The sequence below is a fragment of the Heliangelus exortis genome, chromosome 2 (assembly GCF_036169615.1).
Source record: "Heliangelus exortis chromosome 2, bHelExo1.hap1, whole genome shotgun sequence".
NCBI lineage: Eukaryota > Metazoa > Chordata > Aves > Apodiformes > Trochilidae > Heliangelus > Heliangelus exortis.
In genome coordinates this window covers 90,987,498-91,001,718 of record NC_092423.1, presented here as the reverse complement: position 1 = coordinate 91,001,718, position 14,221 = coordinate 90,987,498, and positions in this window count along the sequence as shown.

Sequence of the window (14,221 nt, the reverse complement as noted above, 5' to 3'; positions counted from 1 at the left end):
GAGCAAGCTGGATGACTTACCAACACCCACCCTTTCAAGCACATAGCTGGGTGTTTCCCAGGTCACATTCATTCCTCATGTCAACCCACACAAGCCCATTAATGTTAACGAAGAAGAAATTCAGCCTGTAAAGGGCACCACAAATGCAATAGCCTGGGCTATAAATTCCCCTGCTGAGCTGTTCTGAGGAGCCTAGAGCTTGTGCTGCACAGAATTAACCTGTGTAGAGTTGGCCACAAAAAGCTGTTCCATTCCATGTGCAAGGTGAGTCTGGTGAGGGTCCCCACAGGGTAAGGAAGCACTGAGGAGGGATGAGTTCCATTCCCATTAACCAGGTGGGAACTACTCCTCCTCAGCAGCAGTGAACAGCTTGACAAAAACACAGGAAAGCAGAAGTCTTCCAAACCACATCATGTGTGGGTAGAAATGGATGTGAGAAGAATGGTGAATTAGTCAGTGGCAAGGATGTTTCTGGAAGAAGAGCAAAAAAGAAATGGTTTGTGTTAGCACTCGTGTGTGTGTTATCCTCTGCTGGATAATAACATGTTAGTATGTTATATACAGTACATGGTTGTCTTCTTCAGGAGGTTGTCTGGTTTTCCTTTCTTTAAAGGCCAGGTCAGTAAGGGGAAGTTTTCTACCACACTGTGCATTTCTTTTGGGCTTTAGTAGGGAAGGATCCACACAGTAGCCATCAGATCCAAACTTCAGTGAGCTCCTCCATCTCTCTATTTGAGCCATCACCACAGCTGACTTGGTGTCAGGAGAAAAATAATAGGATATTCAGCTGATTTCAACAGACATAGATAGGCCTCTTAATCTCCTGGACATAAAAGACTTCTGACAAGTAATTGGTGGTGAATAACTGATGCAATTAAAATACCCACTTTTTCTATCCTTGGGAGCAGGTCAATCAGTCTGATTGCTTCAGCATTTTCTGGGGGATCTTTGGTCAGCTTTGTAAAGCACACTGTACATTTCCATTTTCTGCTTCAGATAAATTTTATCAGTGGGCAAAGGGCTTAAGAAATTAATTTAGTCCATGTGTTTGTCAGGCTTAGATTTCAATCCAGGAAGAAATGGAAATTTTTCAGACGACAAAGGCTCCTCTTTAAGGGCCACATAAGTCATAGCAACCTTCCTTTGAAAAATGAATGTGCTACACAACGCAGAGCTCATGAAGCCCATGGTGGATGCAACTGCACCACTTCTCTTTTCTTGGTCCTTTTCCTGGTTGTGTCTGAGACTTTTAGGGCCAGCCACTAAACAAACAAGCTTGTGTACATGAGTTTTTATGAAATATTGTTACAGTAAAGGGAGTTCTTTGAAAGAGGGGGAAATTAGTGGTTAGCCTAAATTGCTACACATTTCATCTGAGAGTTGTGTTAAGGGTATTTAGAGCATCCGGATCTCAATTCTTCTACCATTCCCATAAATTGCAACACTACATCTGTACAGAATCATCGCAATCAACTTTGAAAAACATAATATGGTTTCAAAAAATCATCTCCATCTGGCTTATTCAAGTTCCCAGCACAATTTTCCAGCATGGACTCTTTCACAGTCAGTCCATTTACCACAAGCAAGTGTGAAAAGCAGACTTCAGCTAGTCACAAGTGTACAAGAAAAGAAAGAACCGAGTCCAGTGGTCAGGTTTGTTTTAAAATCCAGCCAGTCCTCACAGAAGTATTTCCACATCTAGATTTCTATAGAAAATTGTGCACAGATCTATATTGAGAGAAATTATAGCCCTCAGAAGGCTCTGACTTGTGTATGTCAGAGCTTTCCTTCTTATAAGCACAGAATCTATACATCTTGTAGCTGTACATCAAGCAATGCCTCCAGTGTCCATCCTGCACAGCCCATCCTCTCCCTGCTCCTTTCCCAGGGGAGCAATTAGATGTGCAGTATTACAGCATGGTGGGATTTTGTAATTGATACAAAGGAGTTCTAGGAGAAGTAGCCAGAGTTCACAGGTTAAATTTGTCCTGTGGATCGCTGCAGCAGATGTGAGCTAATTAGAATTAACATTAAATATAATTAACTTTAAATGAAGTACATTATATTTGAGAATCGGCTCAAATTAAATTACTCCCCATTTCCTTCCCTTGATGTTTTCTGTTGGTACTGCTGCCACTTAAAGGTCATGCCATTTTTCAAAGCCTTTTCATAAGGTTTGTTAGTTTGCCAGAGCTCTTTAAATCCCACAGTCCAGGAGCAGTCTCTGCCTGCTTGGCCAAGTCCCCTTGCTCACAGACATGATTCCTCATCCAAACAAGCATCTGAAACTACAAATTAGAAAATCAGATATTATTACTTCATGGCATTCAAGGAAATGGCTGTTTTCATGCACAAATTCGAGGTTTTGCAAAGGTGAACACATAAAGCAACATGGAAGGAGATGTGCTGAAAATGTCACCTGTGGAATATCTTCCAGCAGCATCACAGTGGGGACAAATGTTGGACATTTGCTCCTGTCTGGAATATATTGCTGGGCCTGCAGTGGGCTGCATAGCCACCTCTTTATGGTCTGCAATTGCAGGTATATACGGTATATTTAAATCACAGTGTGCTATAGTCAGGCTTCTATGTTGGCCATGGAGCTTTTTGTAACTTTGCAAGGGATTTTTCTACATTTCTCTTTGAATATAGAAAAGAGAATATAGAAAAGTGCTGCGCTTGGCCAGCTAGAGCTACATTGAGGGCAGCTTTTTCCAAGGAGGATATGGCTGATAAGACCTTTTAAAGTATCAGCTTAATCTTGTTTTAACCTCTACTACTCAAGCAATATGCTTATTTACTAATGGCAACCTAGGAAGATTTCTATCCAAGGCAGCAGAGCCAGGGGTGCTGTTTGTGTGGTTTGACCACAGCACAGGCTGCCTGCTGTGCCTCCACTCCACAGCAAATGGCTGAACATCTCCTGGCTGGACCCAACAGTAGCAGAAGAGTGGCATCTTGTGGGGTCTGTCCGTGCCAAGACAGGCTCTTCCCCCACGTCAGTCAACACACCAGTCACCCACTGGTGCAGGAATCCTCCCACCCCATCCTCTTCTTCATTTTCCAGGAGATGAGCAATCCTTTCACATCCCTCCCCTTTTTATTCTGTGCTTCACTCCTTTAAGAACAGGCAATTTGATTCCTCTGTTCCCTATCTATAAAGGATACTGAAGGATAATAAAGCTGCATTTATGGCAGGCATGCTGAGCAGCCATAACAAGGGGCTGTTTTTTTCCTAACTGAAGACAAAGGAGCAGTGAAAGCCAGGAGACCAGTTCAGGTAATTACAGCAGGCAAGGAAGGAATTGTTTCTTAATTACAAGGCTTTCATTGCTTTCATCCCACCTTGTATGAGCACTGGAAGCTACTGTTAAACCCACCAAAGAACTTAAGAAGAATTAGCAAGGTTTATTATTTTCACCTGCTTCCCCCACTCTCCACACCCCCCCCCCTCCCCGACTCTTATACCACAGGAAAGGGAGATGTGTGAGGGTCTGTAGGGCTTGCAGGTGGTGGGGAAGCAACCAGGCATGGTGGCAGCATTAGTGCTGCAGACACAGCTCAGAGGCTGCTCAGCCACTGTTTGGTACAAAAAAAGTAAATAAAAACACTTTATCCTGCTGGCCAGAGATTGTGGCTCAGCAGCACGAGCTTTAAGCTCTTTTCTGGACTGGGGCTAAAATGTTTGGTTAATGCCATACAAATGCCATGGTAATACCTCCCTGTTGCTCACAACTTATTGAACTTGGAGAAAATATTTGACAGAGACATTTGAACATCATTGTGAGCAAGCTCCAAATTTGTAGTCTGGGAGCACACATAGGAAAGAAGGGCCAGAGGTTCTTAAAGGCTGGTTAGCAGCAATGAGATATTCTTCACTCCTACTGTGACATCAAAATAAATCATGCATCCAGAATTTTTCCTGGTTTCTTATCTATTTTATTTAGCCTCTTATGCTGAAACAGATTATTACTTCTGCTTATGTCTGTATAAGGACAGAGCTACAACCTGCAAGTTTGCCAGACATTCCTGGTTCAGGAACACTTCCCAGTGGGTTCAGTTTGGGCTGATCACCTCTTACTTTTGAAGCCCTGTGTACCAAGGAGGCATTAGTGCCAGTAACATAGGGGGCTTCACGGACAGGAATCCAAAATTTGGTTGTAACTTGAATTAGATAACCTCCAATTTCTGAGGACAATTTATATCAGTTACATATTGCTACATATAGCTGCTGTGTATATGCAAATATATTAACACACGTGTGCAGATTAAATGCCAGAATTTGTGTATAGTATCTAAACATGTGCATATTTATTTTATTTTGAAGTTGCACGTACTCTCCGATCAAACGAAGTCAGGGATGTCTTAGTGGGAGAACACACAGGATGCCAGAGAGACAGCAAAATTACCCTCTAAGCATTTCGAGTCTTCTGGAGGTTTGCTTCACACTGTAATTTAGAATTTCTGATGTAAGAAACTCAGTCAGACTACCATTTAATTTTGATGGTTTGGAACCGTGGAGCCACTGCAGAGCTGCGAATAGCTGGCTGCCAGTGAGTCTGGTCCACTCTACCCCAGCAGCCAATTTCTGCTGTTGGCAGGGGATGAAGGCTCTGACATCCATCCCTGCTCCCCAGCTGCAGGACTGGGCAGCAGGCATCCACTGGCCACGGGGCCAGGCAGCTCCTACCCTCAGTAAACAGGGTGCATGGCATTAACAGCACCTTTGGACCAACCACTTGCCAAAGCTATCCTATATGACTATTAGTGCAGAGGTGGTAATTATTTGTAGCAAGTAACTAATAAATTAGGCTTGAAAACCTTGTTGTGCCAGCTCCTGAATCAATACACCTGAGGAGAAAAATCTCTGCCCCTAATTCTTACAGCTTTGTTCTGCAACTGCTCCCAGGGTGTGACCAGAAAGACACAAAATATATTTGAAGTTTTATAGTTCAGGGGAAGTTCTGTAATAAGCAATTGCACATCCCACGTGCCCCTCAGCTGCTGGGTATGGTGACTCAAGAAGGTGAGCAAGGAGAGGGGAAGTTTGCAAAAAGCCTTGCAAAAAAAATTGTGGAAGATCATCCTACCTTATAACATATTTTACATAACTTATATATAACATGACAACCCAAGGGGTCCGAAACAACCTGACATGAACAACTTAATCTTGGACTAGGCTCCTGCTTGCTCCCTGCAACCAGCACATCCCTGTGCTGGCATATATTAATGTTCCTGGAGGGGATAAACACATGCAACATTTTGAAGGAAAGTGTGTAAAGCATTAAATCACTTCAAAATATAGTAGGACAAAGTGATGACATACAGATGAAAAGCATCCTTTCACTGCATTTAGCCTGATTGGAATTGTTTCTGTGCAGTTGCAGGGTGGAATAAGGACAGGATTTGGATCTCATAACATCATGGTCCCAGGAGACAGACTACTTATTCAAAGTTATCCATACAATCACTTCAGTATACAGTGTAAAAGAAGAAAAGTATTTCAATATGTTTCTTCCTGGATCTGTTTTCTCATCAGAAATCACCACTAAAGTTTCTATGGAAAAAAAAGGTATCCTGATGCCTCTGGGATAGGCAGCAGCTTTTTCTAAGGCTATCATTAAAGACTATAGACAGGCTAAGAGAATCATAGAATGGTAGGGGTTGGAAGGGACCTCTGGAGATCATCAAGTCCCAACCCTCCTGCCAAAGAAGGATCACTTAGAGCAGGTCACACAGAAATGTGTTCAGAGGGGTCTTGAAAGCCTCTAGAGAAGGAGATTCCACAACCTCTCTGGGCAGCCTGATCTGGTGTTCCATCACCCTTATAGTAAAAAAGTTTGTCCTCATATTGAGGTGGAATTTTATGTGTTCCAGTTTATGTTTGTGGCTCCTCGTCCTATCATAGACCACCACTGAAAAGAGACTGGCCCCTCCTTGACACCCACCCTTCAGGTATTTATAAACAGTAATAAGACCCCCACTCAGTCTTCTTCAGACTAAACAGCCCCAGGTCTCTCAGCCTTTCCTCATCAGACAGATGTTCCAGTCCCCTGATCATCCTCATGTATTCCCTTTAGTAAACCCCTCACCCTCTTGAATCGGGGAGCTCAGAACTGGACACAATACTCCAGACACACTGGAGATCTCACTAGGGCAGAGCAGAGGGGGAGGAGAACCTCCCTGGACCTGCTGGACACACTCTTCTTAATGGTGCTGAGGATGCTATTTGCCTTCTTGGCCAAAAGGGCACATGGCTGTCCCATAGGTAACTCAGTGTCCCCCAGTACTCCAAGATCCTTCTCTATGGGGTTGTTTTCTTGCAGGTCAGCCCCTAATATATACTGAGCATGATGTTATTTCACCCCAGGTGCAGGATCTCCTTCTCTTTTGAGTCTTGCATTTCAAGTGAGGACTGTAAAAAGGTAAATCCTCTTGAGGTGTATGTTTGTTGGCCACTTGTGAAAACCCATCTGAATAGAAGCAAACTAGAAGCAAACCAGACACAAGGTCCCCGTAGGAATCCTGGAAAGATGTCACTGTGAGGTCATTTTGCAGGCCTGCTCTGTAAGAAAATCCATTTTACCTCTGCTCTGAAGAAATGCTTGTGTCTGGCTTGTTCCCTTTAAACTTTGATTATAAAATCTACTATCTTATTTTGCACGGGATCCCTTGTCCATTAAACATCAACATCATTATTGTTGGAGTAATTGTATTCAAAATGTATTGCCCCAGGGATGCCAAATTAGATCCAGGTCACTACCATGCCAGGAACTGTGTGTGCACAGAGATAGCTTTCTTGGCTGGGAAGATTTCAGACTCTTTTTACTTCTTCCTACCAGACCTTCAGATAATTGCTGAAGACTGCTGGTGACTGTGGTAAGTACTACCAGCACCTGGCTGACCATGGCAGGGTGGGATGGAATGGGATGGAAAAATCACATGCAGCTGTGAGGAGGTAGAAACTCCCTTGCAGCCATGAACAGCCCATCTCGTGCTGCTTTAAACATTCATCCTCAGCCTGACCAGAGCTACAGCCAGGGAGATGAAGTAACAATTTTCAAGGGTACAGCTAAAGTACCAAAGAGAGCTCTCTCTGCTGGGATCAGAAGATGGCCCCAGAGTGAAGCCTTGACAGCTTCAGCCACAGCACCTGAAATGGAATCTGGTACCATGCAGCTGCCTTTCATAAAATATAAAGGGGATATTTGCTTGGCTGGTGGGAGTTATCCCCTGCCCCCTAACCAAAGAATTCTTTTCTCCTCTAAGCAAGTACCTTTTTTTTTAGCTCTTTCCTTATGTTGCTCTCCTTCATGCTTACAAACGTGCCAATGCACTGAGGTCCTCTTTCACAGTGTTATGGAAGGCTGCTATTCCTGAACAGCAAAGAGGAGGCACTGAGGACATAGGCAGAGATAATTTATCCAGCACCCAATGACCTGTCTATTATCTGTTACTGGTGACAGGGCTGGTGGAAACGGGTTGACCTTCCTTCACCTTGCACTTTGATGGTCTTTCTCTGACTTAAAGGCATGCCCAATGCAGCATACAAGAGCCAAAATATAATATCTCCCCCCATTTCAACTGAGCTCACTCTGGGCTAAGAAGTTTCCAAGGGCCATGAATTCACCACTTATTTTGAATTCACCACCTTTTGAATACCCTTTGACCTCTCTTAATCCCTATAGGAAAATGGTGGGGGGAACTCCTCACTGACCATACAGAGCTGTGGAGTCAAATCCCTGCAGGGGGTGCCTGGAGAAGCAGCCACGATACTCAGCTTCCTGCAGAGACCAGACAGGGCAAGGAGGGAGCTGGACAGACAAAACTGTTCTACTTCAAAATGCCCTCCAGAGGATGTGCTGGGTCGGGATATTCCATGGCAGGTGAGCAACTGGCCCTGAAGAGCCAAAGTTTACTTGACAAAATTTGTTTCATGTCTTTAGAAAAGCTGCACTGAGCAGAAAGCACAGAGGAGGGACACGTGTCAGACGTCAGCAGTAATTACCATTTTTCCAGTTAACAGAGGTCACTGGTCCTAAGCCAGACTTTCAGACAATGTGAGTTAGTCTTTTGTAATATCTACTACTGATTTACTGTCATCAAGAGAACAACAGTTCTCCTAGGTTAAAGCAGAAATGACCTTGTTCTGCTGTCTTCTGAAAGCACCTCTGCCATTACAAGTCTCTCAATGTTTGGGGAAGGCACTGAACAGCTGGAAGTCATCTTGTCTGTCTCCATGAGTTTTTTTGCAGTTACTCTTTACTATCTTGTATCATTTCCTTAGTGTTATATGTGTTCTCTGCAGGGCTGAGAGAAAGAATGTTGTTGCAAGATTTCCCCCTTTCCTTGGCTATATATCTCCTTTGCTAACTCATCCCTCTTCCAGAAAACTCACTGGGACCATCCAATTGAGAAAAAAGTGGGGTTTTGAAAGAAAGCAAGTTTATATCACACATTATATGCTCCTATAATTTTTCATGGTTCCTCTACAGTGTGTAATGAGGTACTTTATGGAAGCATTGGGCCACAGTTCCAGAGCAGGAACATCCCTCAAAAAATTCAATTTACAAATAATTGTGGTAGCTTATACAGGGTGCATGTGTACTAAAGTCTGTGCCAATCTTTGGACTACACACAGTGGAAGTGTCCCTATGGGAAGAAAGTCTACTTGACTTTCTTTTTTTGTTTGTTTGTTTGTTTTCCTTTTTGTTAATATATAAAAGTTTCCCCATGGTTCTTCTTTTAGGTTCTTTATATTAGAAAAGCATTTTGATCAACTGGTGCTGGTGGGGACTTTTTCTGCCTTTATATACCGTATCCTTTTCAAAGACTGGAGAGAAGGCGGCAGTGGAAGAGGACAACTTGGAGGGCAAAATAAACCTCACTTACACAAACAGGGCACATACAGAGGGGCACCTGCATCTGAGAGACAGGAAAGTGATCCAAAAGGGAAGGAATTAATTCCACTTCTTGGGCAGCACGTCTTCCTTTTATCAATATTCTGTTGTTTGTGCAGGCACCTTCACTCTTATTAACCTGTCAAAAGGCTTGCTGTGAAGGATGAGTAGAAATGTAGTCAATCCCGAGTCTAGAAAATCATTTTGATCTTTATCACTTTCTCAGTTAATTCTGTGCTGTTAATGGCTTGTGTCTCACTATAGGAAAACTCTATCTAGTATTGAACCATTGCTCAATTCTGCCTGCCTTCCCTGGGTGACTAACACAAGTAATTCCTTCTCAGTGGAAAAACCCATTGCTTGCTTTAGGTCTAAGTCCTGCAGACATATAAGCTTATATTTAACTGTGCTCTTTGTCCCATCCCATTGACATCAGGACAGCTGTTCAGACTGGGAAAATGAAGTAGCTATGTGCTGTAGCAGTACAAAGATTTGTCCCTGCTTTTGCTATCAGTCCTGGCTCACCAGAGGGCCTGTGAAGGCAGGAAACTGTCCAAACATAGATGAGCCATGAAATAAGAACAATTAAGAGAAAGTCCAACTGTGCATCCATCACCTCTGGTTTCAAATGTTGCTTTTAGGAGTATAACTAGAGCTGCTAAAAAAAAAAAAAATTAATTTTTTCTTTGCATCTTTGTGTCAGAAAGATCAAATCACTCACCAAAGAAGCAGGAGCAACCTCAGCTACGGGAGGTTTTCATTCCCTCTTTCCTCCTGGTGCACACCTGTGGCAGGGAGACAAATGGTTTAATGCTGGCTGCTGATGGGAGGTCAAAGCCTTTGGCTCTGAGGGAAAAGCTCCCAGGCACACTGCCTGCTGCAAAGCATGCAGGCAAAGGCAGCTGAAGGAGTTGTTTCTGGCATGGTTTATTCGGTGTACCAGAAACTCAGCTGGAAAACACATGACAGAAACCCAGGCCACGTCAATACAAGTGAGGGTAAATGGAAAGACAAGGAAGCTGTCAACTGTTGGGGTCTCCCTGTGTGTGTCTGAAAGCAAATCATGATGGAGCTGCCTTTGGTTAGTCTCAGGCATATTGACAGACTGACAGGGTAAGGGATAAACCTGGAATCATCCGTAATTCCTCTAGAGAGGCTGGTGGACTTTAATCTTTGGGGACCTCTTGTTTTGGTCTTACGTTAGCTGTTCTTCTAAATCAGGTGATGCAGTGGGCTTCCCTCACTTGGCGGTTTAATTATTCATTCAGCAGAAGTCCCCTGGATCTGAAGTCTTCTTCCTTGGGACAAGGAGGCTGAGTCTCTGCTCTTCTCTCCATCACAAGCGACCACAAATGCCCAGGCCAAGAGGGCACAGGGCAGCACCTTGTGCCAGGATGGGAGGACTGGGTGAGAAGCTGAGGGATGCTGGCTTTTGCTTGGGAGCCAGAGCCAGTCTGTGGGCTGTGAGCCTCAACCTGTGGCCTCCTGGTGGGAGTCAGAGGAAGGGATCTGGTGACAGGAAGACATGAAACTCTAAAACCTGGGGACAGAAAATTGACATCTTGCTTTGGTCTTTTTGCTCTGTAGGAAGATGCAGTGACACCTGCATCAGACTGCCAAAAAGAGGGTGTTGGGCTGCTCTCCAAGTGGTGGTCAGGCTAGGGCTACCCAAAACAAAGGCATCTCTTCCTTGGTGTGGGCATGCAAAGCCCACCAATTTCCTCCCAGGCCACATCTCTAGCCTAATTAAAGCACCTTGTAGGCATCAGAACTCTCTTTCTCTGGAGAATTTTGTCTTTTATAGAGCACCAGAAGCATCATTATGGGGGCAACTCCTGCCTTGACTGGTCAGTCTTCAGCCTTGTCAGAAATTACTATACTCAGCTCTGTGCAGATGCCAACAGTAAGACTGAACATAGTGTGATGGGTATGTCCTGCATGTACCTTTACATGTCAGATGTAAGGATCCTTTCAAAGTGATACAGGCCTCATCAACAAATTTAGATTCCAACATAGCCTATTGTAATCAATTTGTGGCTATTAAAAGATAAGCTTGTCCATGGTCTTAGCTTTTCTTAAAAATAAGTCATAGTTTTGTCATAAACTCATTTAAAAAAAATCTGCTATTCATAGAATCATCATAGTTGGAAAGGACATTCAAGTGCATCAAGTTCAACCATCAGTGCTACACTACTATAACCACTAAATCATCTCCTGAAGCATCACTTCTATCATTTTTTTTTCTTAAAATATTCTGCAGAAATTCAAGTTATTTAAATACAATTCTAGGCCACAAACACTTTAGGAAGCACTTGACACTCCCTTCCTCCCTGAGCAAAGACTGAATTGACAGGTGGAATAACAAGGGACAATATTACCTCACAGAACAAGATTCTATATTTTTAACTTCATCGTTTGCTCTAGCTGGTTATTCATGTCATTATAAGAGAAGCAGCATTCTCCAAAACCAGACCTGGAATATCATGTGCTTACCATGCATGGGTGGAAGTTACCCTAACATGGACAAAATGGTAGAGAGCTTTGCGAGTGCAAGACAGAAGTCCTTGGTACAGTCCCTCTACCCTGTTCATACCCTCTCTGCAGATCTGCTGTGCCTCATCCTCCAGCACACCAGTGGAGTGCTAGGAAACAGCCCCACACCAGCTTTGGTGTGATGCTAAAGGGGAAGAGTTCAGTACAGACAAGGAACATGGATTCTGAGACTTTGCATGGTGCCTGAATTCCCCTTCCCCTAGCTGGTGCCTTCACACTCCATGATCTCCCCAACACCAGAGTGGGACCTGCTGCTAATTCCCAAGGTGGGGAGTGCATGGTTGGTCCTCAGAAACAATTAATCTGGAGGTTCCACTTGGTTTAATCTCTTTAATCCTTTCCTCAGCTGAAACACCGAGTACAAATCACCTTTTCTTTATCCTGGAGGCTGACGAGGAATTAGTAATCAGGAATTCCTAATTACAAACATCTACCCCAGAGGGAGATAGATTACCACTCCAGCCCCACCTTGGCATGGAAGAACTAGCTGTGCTCTAGCCACATTGATCCTTATGTAGGACCTACATTTACCTGTGTTGCTTTCTGTTATCTGCTTGCCCTGTCAGCTGAAGGATACATAGATACAGCTGTCATTTAAAACAAAACAAAACCAAAAAATCACAAAAAATCCCATGAAACACAATACAAAAAAACCTATTGTGTAAATGTTATTGAAATCCTATATTTTCTTGTGGCCATATCTTTCCTCTCATTTCCATCAATACTCTGATTAATTATTTAAATACTGTGTATAGGTGAGTCAGCCAGTATGGAACCTGCTGATATGGGTATGGATTATGTTTTAAACTGCTCATTGACAGTAGGTGCAGCCTGCTTGAAACACAGTCCCATTAAATTGCTTTTGGACAGTGGATGTTAAGGCAGTGCTCTCTTGTAGTCAGGTCAGGCTTAAAGTATACTGTGAGCAGGGGTCCTGTAGCTCAAAAATCTTATTTAGGAAGTTGAAGAGCTTCTAGGAATTTTTTTATACACGTTGGGCAATTCAGTTCTTCACACTGTGTGATGCAAGGCATGGTGGAGCATGATGGAGCCTGGGATCTGCTCTGAAGGGAAGGAGATGAAGGAGGATTTGTAGACACTGGACCCAGGTATCTTCAGTGACCTGTCTGTAAGAGTTTAAAGTGCAATAGAGATGTCTTTTTTTGTATAGGTAGATATATATTAAAAAAAATTCAACTCACCTAGTAAGAAAATCTTAATTGAAATGAAGTTAAATGAACCCAAATATTCTATGTACTAAATCAGCTGAAAAGGAAATAAGGCTCTAAGTGTACCTTTCTGTTTATTATAAGACCACATGCAAAGATGAGTGACAGGCAGCAGGCCCCATGCTGTCGGTTCAATAAAACAAGGCTTTGTGTGTCTTACCACGTTTAATTAAGGCCTGAAAAACTTGTGGCCAGCAACACTTGTCATGGCTGTGTTCATTTGTAATTAGCATGTCAATCCTTTCTGCTTAACTGGCTGCCAGTCTGAGAGTTTACAGCAAACCACCATCCAAAACACAGATTTTTGGGTGCTGTTGGCTATTAAGGCTTTTATGCCCCCACTGAAAGAAGAGGTCCCCTCCCCAGTGCCCTTCATAAATATTCCTGACTCTTCTTGCCTCTGCCATTGTGTATTATTGCTTGTGCAAAATTTGATTATTCGTTTCTGAAGGCAAATTTAAAACATCTGGAAGCAATTACCTTGCTTTCAGGCCTTTTTTTTTTATATATATATATATATGACTTTTTCTGTTGCACTTCAATCAATTCCATTCAGGCACTGGGGAATCCAAAAGAACCCTTGCTGCATCTACCAGGCATATGTGAAATAAAACATCAGCCTTTGCTTGCTGCCATGGGGCAGGTTTTATTTCAGCTTAAGCCTTAACTGACCTTAACTCCTATGGGGGAGGCCTAATTCTGCCTCCTCCATGGGCTCCTGTGAAGGAATTATTGGCCAGGGTGGGCTGTGGAAACCTGGTGGGACTCCATGCACTCATCCAAGAAGACCAAAAATGTTTGTATTAAATCACTGTTTTCCTCAGACCTCCTGCTGAGCAGGTGACACTGGAGCTTTTGTGGGGACCTCTCCACAGGTCTGCCATGAAAATCTCCATTATAGCCCCCTGTCCCAGCTGTTCCAGCATGACATCTCCAGCTGAATCAATGAGGGGGTCGTTTCAGCTGCATCTGTGCAGAGTCACCCACGGCTTTCCTCTTGGTTTCCAGGAGCTTGTGTTAATAATGCCCAAGGAAAAAAAACGCCACCAGTTGTTGGTGCCCTCACAAAACCAGTTACTCTGAGTTGATTGTGAGCTCCTGAGTACCACCACAGTGTAGACAGTGCAAGGTCCCATGTTTTTACCCCAGGTGTAGCTACCATTCAGGAGTCACCCTTGAAAGTGGAGGACATTGAGTCTCCTTCACTGGAGACGTTCAAAACCCGCCTGGACACGTTCCTAGGCGATGTACTCTAGGGGGCCCTGCTCTGGCAGGGGGGGTTGGACTAGATGATCTTTCGAGGTCCCTTCCAACCTCTAGGATTCTAGGATTCTATGATTCTATGATTCCAGTGTTCCCCAAGAGGTGACACTTCTGAAGGTGTTGAGCACTTTGTGTTGTATCCTAATACAGGAGCACTGTAGCACTTCTCAGAGGACTCCTCATCCTTGGCTTCTTGATTCATGAAACCTTCTCTTGTGTGAGCCCAGCCTGGCCAAAATATTCCTGCTTGGAAAAACTCTGGTCCTGTGTAACTCC